This window comes from Ursus maritimus, unplaced genomic scaffold (genome assembly GCF_017311325.1).
Source record: "Ursus maritimus isolate PB19 unplaced genomic scaffold, ASM1731132v1 scaffold_24, whole genome shotgun sequence".
Taxonomy (NCBI): domain Eukaryota; kingdom Metazoa; phylum Chordata; class Mammalia; order Carnivora; family Ursidae; genus Ursus; species Ursus maritimus.
This window is the reverse complement of record NW_024424897.1, coordinates 2966408-2979600: the sequence shown is the minus strand read 5'-3', so window position 1 is coordinate 2979600 and position 13193 is coordinate 2966408. Positions and strand designations below refer to the sequence as shown.

Genomic DNA, 13193 nt, shown 5'->3' with positions numbered 1-13193 from the left:
ATTCGACAAATTCAGAATTTGAAAACCGATTCGAAATTCCTATGTAAGAACCTGCCTGATCCTTCCCTCTGCAGTTTGCAGATCTAGTTAATGATGCAAAAGCCCGGATGCTCGTGGGACAGACTGAGCCCTCCTCCAAGTGACAGTCACACTGTGTGCACGTGCACTGTGCCCGCAGTGAGGAGGGAGGCCCATGTCCCCAACAGACCTCTCCGCCACGGCTGCTAGCCTCCCCCCACCAGACAACACACACAAGGAGCACGAGGGCCGCCCCTCGTCCTGGAGACAAGGAACCACAGCCCCCATGACATGGCATTGGGACCCCAATTCGAACACTTGACATGAACAAGTGCCCTCAAGGTACGAACCCCCTGCTCCTTTGCCATAGTCTCCAAAACCAACCCTTTCCTTGCCTTTCCCACCTCCCACTGCAGTGAAAGCCGGAGTGAAGGCCTCACTTCCTCCACGTCCTTCTTCAGGCTGATGGCCACCTGCCCACACCATGCGCCCTACAGTCCCGCGAGGCCACTCCTCCTCCTCCAGGCTGGACAGAGGCAGGAGCCCCGTCCACCCTGTGCAGAGATGGCAGCCTGACCTCCCGCCTCTGCCCCATCAGAGCCTCCTTCCGAAAGTGATGGTCCCCTGCACCCCGCTCGTCAACCACCACCAAGAGCAAGCCAGCCAGGCCCCCCAGTCCTGCTTCCCGGGAGGTGGCTGAGTGCATGAGTGCGTCCTGCGTCCCAGAACCTCAGACACAGGGCGGGGCTGGCCCAGGGGTGACAGGGGCTTCTCCTCAGCTGCCCTGGCCACACACTGGCTCCTGGGGACAGCCAGGAAACCTCATTGCGTCATGGTGCATTTCTTTTTCTTGAAATGTTTTTTATTGTGTAAAAAAGGTGGAACATAAACAAACAGCACCTCTGTCCCCATCGAGCAACAACTCCCGTGCCCGTCCCCCAGCCCCGGACCCCCGCCCATCTCCTCTCTGTGTCTCTGGATCTGCCTCTTCCAGGCACTTCACATAAACAGAATCCAAAATTTGTCCGTTTGTACCTGGCTCCTTTCACCACGTTTTCGAGGTTCGTCCACATTGTCACAGTTGCCAAAATTTCACTCCTTTCCCTGGCTGAATTCTACCACATCTTGTTCACCCATTCATTCATTGGCAGACACTTGGGTCATCTCCACCTCGGGCTGTTGTGAGTCATGCTGCTGTGGACATGGGTGCGCGAACATCTCTGAGACCCTGTTTTCGGTTCTTCTGGGGACACACCAGATTTCTCTTTAATCCATCAGCAACACTTGCTCCATCTGCTGCTGCCTCGGGGAGCCAGCTGCAAGCACTGCGCCAGACGTGAGACATGCTGGTGGCCGAGGTGTACTTCCAAGGGTGTTTAGATGGACGGATGGAGGGAGGGAGGGGGGGATGAAGGGATGGATGGATGGATGGATGGATGGATGGATGGATAGATTGGTGAGTGGATGGATGGAGGGATGGTTAAGTGGATGGGTGGAAGGAAGGAAGGAAGGAAGGAAGGAAGGAAGGAAGGAAGGAAGGAAGGAAGGAAAAGTGGGTGGAAGGAAGGGTGAGTGGGTTGATGGATGAATGGAAGGAAGGGTGGGTGGGTGGATGGACGGACGGACACCACTACTACCCTACTCCTGACCCCTCTTTCCCCTAATTGACTAGAACAGGCAGTTTAAGAAATTTCTGAGTGGTCAGGGGTTCCTGCATCTCAAGTTTTCTGTGTGAATGATGTTCCCACCAACAGCAATGACTGCTACTGGCTCCCAAGCCCTCCTGCCCTTTGGAACCTCCTGAACAGCATTTTCAAAGTGACACTTCACTGGCCCTACCCAGACCCTACCCCCACAGGTGAGGATGACGCTGCAGACTGTACTCGTCCTGGGCTCCCCGATGGCTCGGGGGATCAGCCAGAGCTGGGTACCCCTGGTGTAGGCCTCCCACCTCCCCAGTGGGCCTGTGGGCCCGGCTGCTTTGTGTGGCTTGCAAGAGCTCAGGTTGCTTTTAAAGGAAAAGAATGTTGTGTCTTAGGAGGAATGGAGAAACCTGTAAATCACAGTTAAGAGACTCTGGCTGATAGACCAGGAGGGGCTCCGGTGGGGGTATGGGGTAGGGTGGAGAGGAACTTTCTATAAAGCAGAGGCAGGGGGAGGGAACAGAGGCAGAAGTACTGTGATGAAGGCAATCTACTAGGCAGTTACTACAACGCGGCTCCGCATCCCCGCCCTGGCCCAGCTGCCACGGACCCACTGGGAGGCTGCTTCTCCTTACTCCAATCTCACCTTCTGGACTGATGGTCTGGTGGCATCAGGGATCTGAGATTCTTCAGGAATCCCGGGGTCTCCTGGCATCTCTGAGTTCCCTAAAGTGGTTGGCATTGTGGGTTCTAAATACACACCCCAAAACAGGAAAAACAGTACAGTCTGTACCTGTCTAGGGACCAAAGGTGAACCGTGGTCCTCGCTGAGAAACTGGCCTCACCACCACCCCCATCTGCTGGTCCCTGAGGTGGTCTGCCTCACCGGCCAGACACCTTCACACGTATCACACAGCAGGTGTTTCTAATCCCGTCTTGGGCTTCCCTGTTCTCTCTTCCATCTCAGAAACCCCATCTGAGCCTGAAGTCTGTTAGAATACCTGTATCAGGTTGTATTACACCTGGAGTCTTAAATTTGTGATCTGCAGTTCTGAGTCGCCCGCACAGCACTTCATTTTCTCTTGCTGCTGTTGTCAGGTGAAAGCTGTTGGTTAATCGGGGCTCAGGAAACATGGGCAAGGACAGACGTACATCCTCCAGCCCCTCACGGTCTGGCCCAAGGACCCCCCTCGCTCCCCAGGCTGCCTGGCCCCATCTCCCCCAAGAGGAACCGACGCTCACAGAGGCCCAGGGAGAGGGAAAAGCCCACACGCCTGTGTCCCAGCAGACAGAACGCGCCCCCAGGCCTCCATTGGGAGGGCAGCGCCCCCGCCAGGGGAGCAGAGACCCACATGGCCACCTCCCCCAGGGCAGGAGTAAGCGTCCCAGTGCCTACAGCTTGTTCTTCCAACAGCCGTTCGCTCAACACCTACTATGAGCGGGAACAGAAGATCCAGCACTGACAAGGACGTCCACATCCACCTTCATACCTCCAGCCCATTCTTCCCGCCAAAGAGTGCTTTCTGGACAAAGCAAGTTTGATCATGGCCGCTACGTGTTTCAGCCCTCAGTTTAACCAACCGGTCAAATACCTCCTGGGGCACAGAGACCTATGTCACTCCCAGTGTCCCCCACATGGGCCCCTCCAACCTAGGGCACGCCCACCACCCTTTCTTGGGGTCCCTGAAGGCACTCAGCCACGTCAGTGAGGTTGGGATGGGGTCTGGCAGGGGTGCGGCTAAGTCAAGCTCAAAGACCCGGCAGCCGGGGACCCTTCCCTCAGGAGTTGGTCTCTAATGGGTGCCCACCGCTCTGTGGTTTGCTCATTTTCTCAAGTATTAATAGGGGGTGAGGGACATCAGCCTGTCTTCTCTATCGCCTGCAGAGGTTTATCAGGTCATGGGGTTTCTGGCACCCCTCCCAACGTCAACTGCAAGGACTGGAATAAGGAGGGGAATGCAGGAGAGCAGAAAGCTTACCAACAGCACGCCTCCCTCACCGAGGGTGCTGTCCCCACACCCCTCCCCAGCCCGTGCCCACCCCCTGTAGAGGGGCCAACACAGTTAATGAAAATTCAACATGGCCAGCTAAATTTCCATAAGAAAGAAAGAAAGAAAAAGAAAAGAAGAAAAGAAAACCTTTAAAGGAAGTACATCCCATACAACATTTGGCAATATTTAGGATACACTTATTCTTTTTTTTTTTTTTTTTTTAAGATTTTACTTATTTATTTTAGAAAGAGAGCATGCAGGCGGGAAGGGCAGAGGGAGAAGGCGAGAGAATCTCAAGCAGACATCCCACTGAGTGCGGAGGACAACGCAGGGCTCGACCTCATGACCCCTAGATCAGGATCTGAACCAAAACCAAGAGTCAGATGCTTAACCGACTGCGCCACCCAGAGGCCCCTGGGATATACTTATTCTAAACAGCTGCTGTTTATCTGAAATTCAAGTTTGCCGGGACATCCCGGATTTTATGTGGAACCATTCACCCCAGTGGTACGTGGCCTCTGCCTCTACTGAGCCTGGGCCACTCCCCCTTCTTACTTCTCTCCACTGAAGGATCTTGGAGGGCAAGCCAGGACAGGCCATCCTGGGGTTCACCCTCCCTTCCAGAAGGTCCTAAGGAAGAAGAGGTCCCACAAATACTTACTAGTGCCCAAGACAGACGAAAAGGAGAGAGAGAGAGAGAGAGAGAGAGAGAGAGAGAGAGAGAGAGAGAAAGGCCATGAATAAAGAAAGGTGGGGGAGACTTGGCTGGTGGGACCCTGCTGCCTGCTGCAACCTGGCCACGCACCTGCCTGGGAGCAATGGGCTTGAGGCTTGGATGCCTCTAGGGGCCTCATGCTGCCCAGCCAGAAAAGAGAGGCCTTTAATGCTCAGAGCAGAGCAGGACAGGGCTCCTCCCCCAGCAGGGAGAACAGGCACCTGTCCCTTTAACAGGCCAGGGTCTTATGGTCCCACAGCTGTGGCCACCCCATGTGAATGGCTGCTGGAGAGAGGACCACATCTGGGATTTTCCAAAGCAATGATTCAGCCTGGATGTGTTCAGAAACCTCACCTCAAGTCTAAGCGATTATTTCCGCCTTCCCATCTTCCTCTGGAATGTTCCTTCCCTCTCCCCTCCCCCATGCATCACCTGACTCCTATCCCCACCCTGGTTCTGGTTTTCTTTATGAATCTGCCAGCAGGAGAAGCCAAAGCAGAACGAAGGGGAACGTGCACCAGCTGGAGGGAGGCAGCATCTCCTCCCCCCAGGGCCAAGGACGACATTCTCTAGGAACAAACAAGACTGCGGGGGTGGGAAACCAGGCAGAAAGAAGAAACACCAGTACCAGGCGCTCCAGCTCGCGAGGAAAGGGTGTGGGCCCCCGGGGACCTGCTGCCCAAGAGACTAGTACAGGGTTCCGGGGAACAGAGTGAGCAAGGAGGCACCCGGAGGTTGTTTAAAATCACTCCCATGCACGGAACAAGAATTGCCTGACCAGCTACTATACGGCTGCTGGGGAAACAGTGCTGAGCAAGATGGCAGGGCTGCTCAGCTGAGTCTCAAACCATCATGTGTCCCCCAAACCACACAGGGATCCTGTTAAGGGACAGGCTGCGAGTCAGCAGGCCTGGGCGGGGCTTAGATTCAGCCTCTCCACAGGCTCTCGGATGGACAGATGCGGCCACCAGAGCAGTGTGCTGGTTGCCAGCTCTGCATACTGGCAGCTCCAGCGGTTCTGAAAACCCAGGTCCCACCCACACTGGTTCTGCCTATTGGCTGAGGTCTTGGTGTGCTTGATGGGGATTCTGAAAGCACCCGGTCAGGAACTGTTGCTCTAATGGGAAATGTGGCTCTTTAAACAGCTCACCAAACTGTTAGTTGTTGGGGTGTGACCGTGGAAGACGTGCAGGGGACAGGAATGGAGTGCTCTGAGGACAACAGGAAACTGTCTTAAGTCCCACATTCTGAATGAGTAGATGTTGGGGTGATGGCGTGCAGGGACAGCGACGGGGACAGAGGGGACAGGGTCGGCAGAGGCTCTGAGACTGCGAGCTGGAGTCTCAGAAATACAGGGAAGAGGCTTGAGGTGCAGGGGAGGCAAGCGGGCCAGGTGTGTGTGGGGGGAGGGTGCTTTGTGGAGCTCCAGCCACCTTCCCAAAGCTGCAGGAGACCCTGAAGGGGTTTCAAATGCAGGAGTAACAAGATCAGATTTACTTCTTAGAGGTATTACTGACTTCAGCTTAGAGAAATGGGTTGAGTTGCACCAGAAAAAGAAAGAAAAGAGTGGTTTGTGTCTCTATCACTCACCCTCTGAAAAAGGCAAGTCTAAATAAGTCTAAATGAGACTTGAGACTAAAACCTACAGAATTGGGGTGCCTCCTCTTCATGTCAAGATGGGGTGGGGTCACTTCCACCTTCTAGGAAAGAGATGAGCCCCAGCCCCATGACTCAGGCTGCCTGAGAAATTTCAGATTTGCCAGCCCCCAAAATCAAGTGAGCAAATACCTTAAAATAATCTCTTGGTATGGATAGTGACAATGATACAAATTATAGATTTTATAGATATGGACAGGGTGGGGTGGGGTGGAGGTGGGGGTGGGGAGGGAGATGGGATGGGGATCGGGATGGAGGGAGGGAGGGGTGGGGATAGGGTGGGGTGGAGGTGGGGGTGGGGAAGGAGATGGGATGGAGGTGGGGGATGGGGGTGGGATGGGGTTGGGGATGGGTGGGGATGGGGTGGGAATAGGGTGGGATGGGGGTGGGGGTGGGGGTGGAGGTGGGGTGGGAACGTACAGAGTCATCCTATTGGCCCTGTTTCTCTGGAGAACCCTGACTGGCAGGTACCCAACGCTCTGGCCTCAGGTGCTTCTAAACTCTCACTTGGCCACGATGTGATCCATCCAAGCATCCACTTCTCCATCATTAAAGGAGGTTTGTGAGACCCTTATCCAGGCAACACAGGCCTGAAAAGGATGGAGGGGAGCCCAAGCCTGCAGAACCCACACGCTGGTAGAACCTTCCGACGGGAACATCCCACCCCAGGCCCCATTGCAACTTCTGACTCAACACCTGAGACGTGACCTTCCTTTGACGAGGACAGAGGGAGCTGGTGCAGAAAATGTCCATCTTCCCACTCCCGGGATTTAAATTCCCCAAAAGTTAGATTTCCCAACACTTTGGACTAGAAAGAAAAGCAGGGCGTGAGAAACATATTTGAGAACCTAGTGGAGTATAGGGTTGCCAAAGAGACCCGGGTCTACAAACAGGGCTCCCTTAGCGAGGAAGCAGCAAGGGCCCGAAGATGGAAGGTGATGGATTCATCACCTACCCAAGTGGACTCATAAACGCCATCTGAGACCATCTTTGAGCTGATTATTTAAAAACTTATCATCGAACTTTAATTGAACACAACTAAAAAACATTTTAATGTTATTACGTGGGGGAGAAAAGACCTCTTGTATTTCTAGTGCCAAGGTCCCATGAAAAGAGGCAGAAGTTTCCAAAAGCACAGTGTTAAAAGCGATAGGCACGTGGTTTGCCAATTAAGATCCCCCTTGCCGGCACACACATCTTGTGGCTTATCATTCCTGCCTGTTTCAGAATTGGCTCCCGCTCCTGCAGCAGCTGGTCAACCCGCCTCCTCCCTGGAAACCCAGAGAAGGGGAGGCGGGGGCTGGGGAAAAGCAGGGGGAGACCGGCCTCACGGAGACTGGAGTACGGTGCTCTCTGGACCAAAGTAGCATCGGGCTGAAGAACCCTGTGCGTCCAAGCTCTGACTGATGGCCAGCGTAGATCCCCTGGCACAAGGGTGGCTCTGGACTGTTGCCACACGGGATGGATCTGCGGGGACTGCTGTGTAGACCCAGCATGGGCGGCAGTGCCCACAAGCTCCTAAAAATAAGCATCCGCTCGGCTTGGGATCCTGCTGCCCCTCCACCTGGCCCCAGAGTGTCCTCCCTTCCTGGGACTGGGAACTGGCTGGCTTGCCAGTGGGCAGGAGGCGAATGGCTGGAGAGGGCTTTGTGGGGAGGGGGGCAGTGCAGGAACTTGTCCAACAGAAACGGCCCTTTGCAGTGCTTCCCTCTCGCCCCCCACCCCGCCACTCCCCGGGGGGTTTGGCAATGCCAGAGCAACCACAAAGTCCAGGGAAATCAAAAGCTCTGTAACCATACCAGCTCCAGGGAGTGCCAGGCACCAGTCCTATCCTCAGATAACTCCCGGTTAGTCGGGAATGCCAAGCAGGCAGATGGCCAGGTACACAGCAAACTATGTGAACACGGCACTTGCTTCCCCAGCCTGAGGCCCCCTGGGCTTCAAGTACCTGCCTTTCCTCCTCTGTGTGGCCACAGTTAGGGATGAGGCTCACTCAGGGTGTGTGCACACAGGTCGGTCCCCTTCCCTGGATGCACAAGGTGAAGACTGGGACCCGTCAGCCATCCCGCAGCCCTCTCTGGGCCACAAAACCTGCACAGGGACAAGCCTTTTCCACATCCTCAGCAGAGACTGTTTGCTGAGATGTCATCTGAATCCGTAACATCTATGGGAAAGGAAGTCCCTGGCGTGGCTTTAAAAATAATAATCCTAGGGGCGCCCAGGCGGCTCAGTCAGTTGAGCGTCTGCCTCTTGCTCTCAGCTTGGGTCTTAATTTCAGAATCGTGAGTTTAAGCCCCGCATTGGGCTCCATGCTGGGCATGGATCCTGCTCAAAAAATCATAATCAGGGACGCCTGGGTGGCACAGAGGTTAAGCGTCTGCCTTCGGCTCAGGGCGTGATCCCGGCGTTCTGGGATCGAGCCCCACATCAGGCTCCTCTGCTGGGAGCCTGCTTCTTCCTCTCCCACTCCCCCTGCTTGTGTTCCCTCTCTCGCTGGCTGTCTCTATCTCTGTCGAATAAATAAAAATAAAAAAAAATCTTTAAAAAAAAAATAACAATCATAATCATAAAATAACACAAACCTATACACAGCTTCTTCGGAAAGCTGAGGCTCAGGTAGCTGGTGGATCATTCCAGAATTCCACCGTCCTCCCGGCACGGGACCTCCACCTGTGGTCCACACCATCACCCCGCACTGCTGCTGGCACAGCTGTGGCCGCACATGCTGCAAATGCAGCAGGATGGTTTATAACGCCCACCAAAAGGGAGCGGTCTAGAGGGACTGTGTGCCTTTAGCCTCTCAGCCTCCAGCCGCCATCAGAGGGGATGCACTCGAGACGGAGGAGCCAGGGATCCCACACCCCTTCCTCGCCCTGTGACCCTGGCCTCCTGGCCCTCGGTTTCCTTAAGTGGGGCCATGATGTCTACCTCACTAGCTTGTTTTGGGGACCCACTGAGCTGGCGTGTGTGGAAGTCCCTGACACATTCTTTCACTGATCTCAACCAATGGCTGAGCCTTTCGGGAGCAGGCCCCACACTGGGTTCTGGAGACACAACGAAGACTAAGACCCCTGGGCTTACAGAGGGCAGATGGATGTCAAATAATGCGCCAGTGATTGCACTGCAGCTGTGGTCAGAGCTGCAAGGACATCTATAAGGGGTAGGGAAAACCGAACTGGAACCCCTGGGCAGGGGCAGTCAAGAATGCTTCCTTAAGGAAGTGACATTGCCAGACTGGGTTGGGACTAATGACAAGGTGAAGGGGGAGAGGAAGCTGAGCACTCCCAGCAGAGGGGTCCATCTGTGCAAAGGCCCTGAGGCACCAAAAAGGGCAGCCTTTCTGAGGAACTGCAAGACCAAAAGGAAGGGTGGCTCCAGGAGTGGCTGCGGAGGATTTCCATCTTTATCCCCAGAACAGTGGGAAGCCATGAAAGCATTTAAGCCATGAATCAGTATGATCAGATTTGCATTTTCCCAAGATGCTCTGCCCACCCCACCTCCAATTCACTTCCCACTCTGCAGCCAAAGCCTGTCAGGCAGGTGGGAGGAGATGGACACCGTCGAAGCTAGAGAAGGCTGTGTCTGTAGAGAAGGGGAGAAGCAAACAGACCCGAAGAGAGAGAGAGAGAGATGACGGGTAAGTCACGGGCCGCTGGCCTGCACAAATGGGGAGGGGGGACAAAGCTGCCATCCTCGGAAATGGAGAGGACGAGATCTGGGGGAGACCTACCTGTTTGGACCTGTCGAGTTAGGAGAGGGTGCAGGAAAAGTCCTGGGTGTTTGGATGTAATGCAGAAGAAGACTACATGGTGTGATGGCTGACGAGCTGGCACAGTTGAGATCCCAGCACAGGGACAGCACGGGGAGAGGGTCAGGGCACAAAGAACACCCCACGGCACAGGGCTGGTAGCGAGGACAAGCCCAGGAAGTGAGCACGGTGTGGACGGCTGAGGGCAGTGGGCCCTGAGAAGGGAACGCTCATGTTAGGGCAGGTTCAGTGGATGGCTGAGCACGGAGCCGGGACATGATCCTCCACCGTGAGTGTCCGTGTGTCGCAGAGGTGCTGACCTCCCACGGCCAAATCCAGAAGCCCACAGACCAGACTTCCCATCAGCCAGGCCATGCCTTCAAGACAGAGCTGATTCCCAGCACCAGTGTTCCACTGGGTGTAGACTGATTGCAAAAGTGCCCCTGACTGCTCACACCTCCATGTAAATACTCCCTTTGCAATGGGACCTTTTAGCCCCTCCCACAAGGAGACAGGGTGTGTCTCCTCACCCCTGGAACCAGGGCTGGCCTCCTGACACTTGGGTCAAAAGACACGTGGGAAGAGGTGGTGTGCCACCTCCGAGCCCGGGCCTCAATGGGCCACACTCACTTCGCTTTCCACCGGGAATGCAGCCTGGCCTGCCTTCTGGAGGCTGAAAACCTGCATGAAGTAGAAACCAGTCATCAGTCCCGATGGCCTCCAGCCCACCCGCCAGCTGACCAGATGCACGAGTGAGCCTGACCAAGATCGGCACAAGTGCTCGGCAGACCCACAAACTCATGAGCAAGAAGAAACAACTGTGGGGTGTCTGGATGGCTCAATCGGTTGAGCATCTGCCTTCAGCTCGGGTCATCATTCCGGAGTCCTGGGATTGAGCCACGCATTGGGCTCCATGCTCGACGGGGAGCCTGCTTCTCCCTCTACCTCCACCTGCTGCTCCCCATGCTTGTGCGCTCTCTCTCTCGCTAGCTCTCTCTGTGTGTCCAATAAAAAAAAAATCTAAAAAAAAAAAGAAACCACCGTTGTTTCATGCTACCAAGTTTGGGGACCTGTTTGTTATGCAACAGTAGCTAACTGATACACACTTCCCCCTAAAGGGATGAAGATGCCCCATGCCCTCATCCCACTTCTCCGTACTGGATAAAACCCAATGGAGACCCACAGCTAAATCCACTCTGGTAGGTTTTAGACTTGATTTACTTGGTGAGATCTTTGGTTTAAACTTTTCTTTTCATGCATTTTCCATCAGAAATGGAAGAAGCCACTTGGATGGCCCCGCAGAGTTCTCAAAAGCATCTTGTCCTGGGTTTCTCCAGAGAGGCCTGTTTTGTTTGTTGGAGAGGGTGTTCTCTTGCAGCTTTTTAAATGTTCCATTTTGCTCTGACGGCAGCCAGGGCATTTGATCGCATGAGAGATGGTGATGTGGTTGCAATTGCTGTCAATATCCCTTTTATGACTCTGAATTTGCATCTGTGCAAGGCTGGTAATTCTTATCTGAATGCCAAGCGCAAATAAATGAAACTTATTTAAAATAACTGGGAAAATTCCATGCTGGAGGTTAAAAAAAAAGATTCCCTTTTGCTGCTACAGATGAAGAAGCCGGTCCTGGCAAGACCGTCTGAAGTTGACCCAACAGCTGGCCAGCCGCAAAAACTCTATGGCAGGTGCGCGCAAGGCAGAAAGACAGATGATGGAGCCCCAGAACACCCAGACCGGTGTTCAGTGGGGTGCCCAGATTCCCCAGGACCTCACCCCCGCCCCTCGCCCCCGAGAATGTGGAAGCAGCATGAGGAGAAGGGCACCGTGCTGCCATCCTGAGTCACTGTGCGGCGCCCATGCCCACACACACGGTCACCTGTGGTCCTCAGACCATCCTTGTGAGGGGTGCGGGACGCTACGCAGTGTGGCGGTGACAGCCTGCTCCCGAGACCTCTACCCTGTGCTTCTTTGCGACAGGCACCGGTAGGGGTTCTGCTTTTTTAATCCTACCATGGAGCCATCTGATCTACCGGCGAATTAATGGGCCAATCCTTCTGTTCGGGGAGGGAAGGGGGTAGTCACTGCAGCGTTATGACCAAGAGAATACCAGCATCATCCACCAACCTGCAGGGCCGCAGGGCCCCCCAGCCCAGGACCGCAGAAGTCACCCACCAGAGGGCTGGCCTGAAAGCCTCTTCCACAAGCACTGGCCAGGTGCAAGGGCTCAGAAGCCTGCCTAAAAGCCCCCCCACCCCAGCCTCCAGCTCAGCTCTGCTTCGGCACCTGCTCAGCAGCTGCTGACCTGGACTCTGCAGGCCAAGGGTAGAGTCTGGCCTGGGACCTGCCTTTTTCAAGACACGTGGTGTTTCAGATGCAGGGGGTCCAGGGACCACACCTTGAGTAATGTGGCCATAAAGAGGCCAGAGCCCCCAGAGGAAGAACAGGATGTGTTGCCAGGAAATCACAGGACCCTCCTGGAGACAGGGGAGAACAGAGGAAGGAGCCCCTGGAGAAATCAGGGCAGGACTGCATCAGGAAGAAGGGGACATCTGAGGTGGGGGCTAAAGCCCGAGTAGGAGTCTCCAGGTGGAGGGGTTTTGGGGAAGGTGTCCAGATCTGGCTCCTGAACCCACGGTAATGTGCGTAAACAAGCACCTTTGAGCCTTAAGGCAGGCCAGGCCCCCGGCAGGCACTTCCTCCTGTGTGTTCTCTTCCCCTTGGCAACTGGTCTCTTACTCGGGACGCCCACTGCAAGAAGACCCCCAGCACTTCATCCCGCCACCTGCACTGAAGACCTCCCGAGGACAGGCTCAGTGTAAGCCTTAGGCCGCTCCAAGTGACAAGCACCGGGCCTTCCCAGTGAGGAAAATAAGTAATGGGTTTATCAACTGTCCCCGAATTAGGAAGAAATCTGCAGGCTCTGCCCCACCCCCACCATCGCTATTCGTTTCCCCAGAAGTGAATGGCCTGCCAAGGCCTCCACCCCGACACCCAGTCCTGAGCTTGGTGGCTCCCAAGTGGGCTGTGTGAGGGTCCTGGGGCAGCCCTAACAAAGCAGCACACAGCACGGGGCTAGAGACACCAGGAGTCTACTCCCTCTTGGCAGCACAGGCAGGGCTGGTGCCCTCTGAGGCTCTGAGGGGGTGCTGTCCCAGGCCTCTCTCCTGGCCTGGCTTGCTGCGACCCCCCGCGTCCCTGTGCTCATAGACACAGCCCTCCCTTCCCGTGCCCTCACGTCGGCTTCCCTATGTGCGTGTCTAGTCCAAATGTCCCCCTTTGACAAGGACACCAGTCATACTGGGTCAGGGCTCACCCTAATGACCTCATTTTAACTTCATCCCTGTAAATACCCTATTTCCAAAGAAGGCCACATTCTGAGGTCCTGGGGGTTAGGACACAACTTTTTCAGGGGACACAATTCT

At 55.0% G+C, this 13193-nt stretch overlaps 1 long non-coding RNA gene across 1 annotated transcript; it reads right to left on the bottom strand.

Moving 5' to 3' along the window:
* Positions 1–999: 999 nt before the first annotated feature.
* LOC121104915 lies at positions 1000–2763 on the bottom strand. Its single transcript, XR_005837262.1, has 3 exons — positions 2663–2763; positions 2308–2387; positions 1000–1343 (listed from the first exon to the last, which is right to left on the bottom strand). It is a non-coding gene; the product is annotated as an uncharacterized LOC121104915 (long non-coding RNA).
* Positions 2764–13193: the final 10430 nt, after the last annotated feature.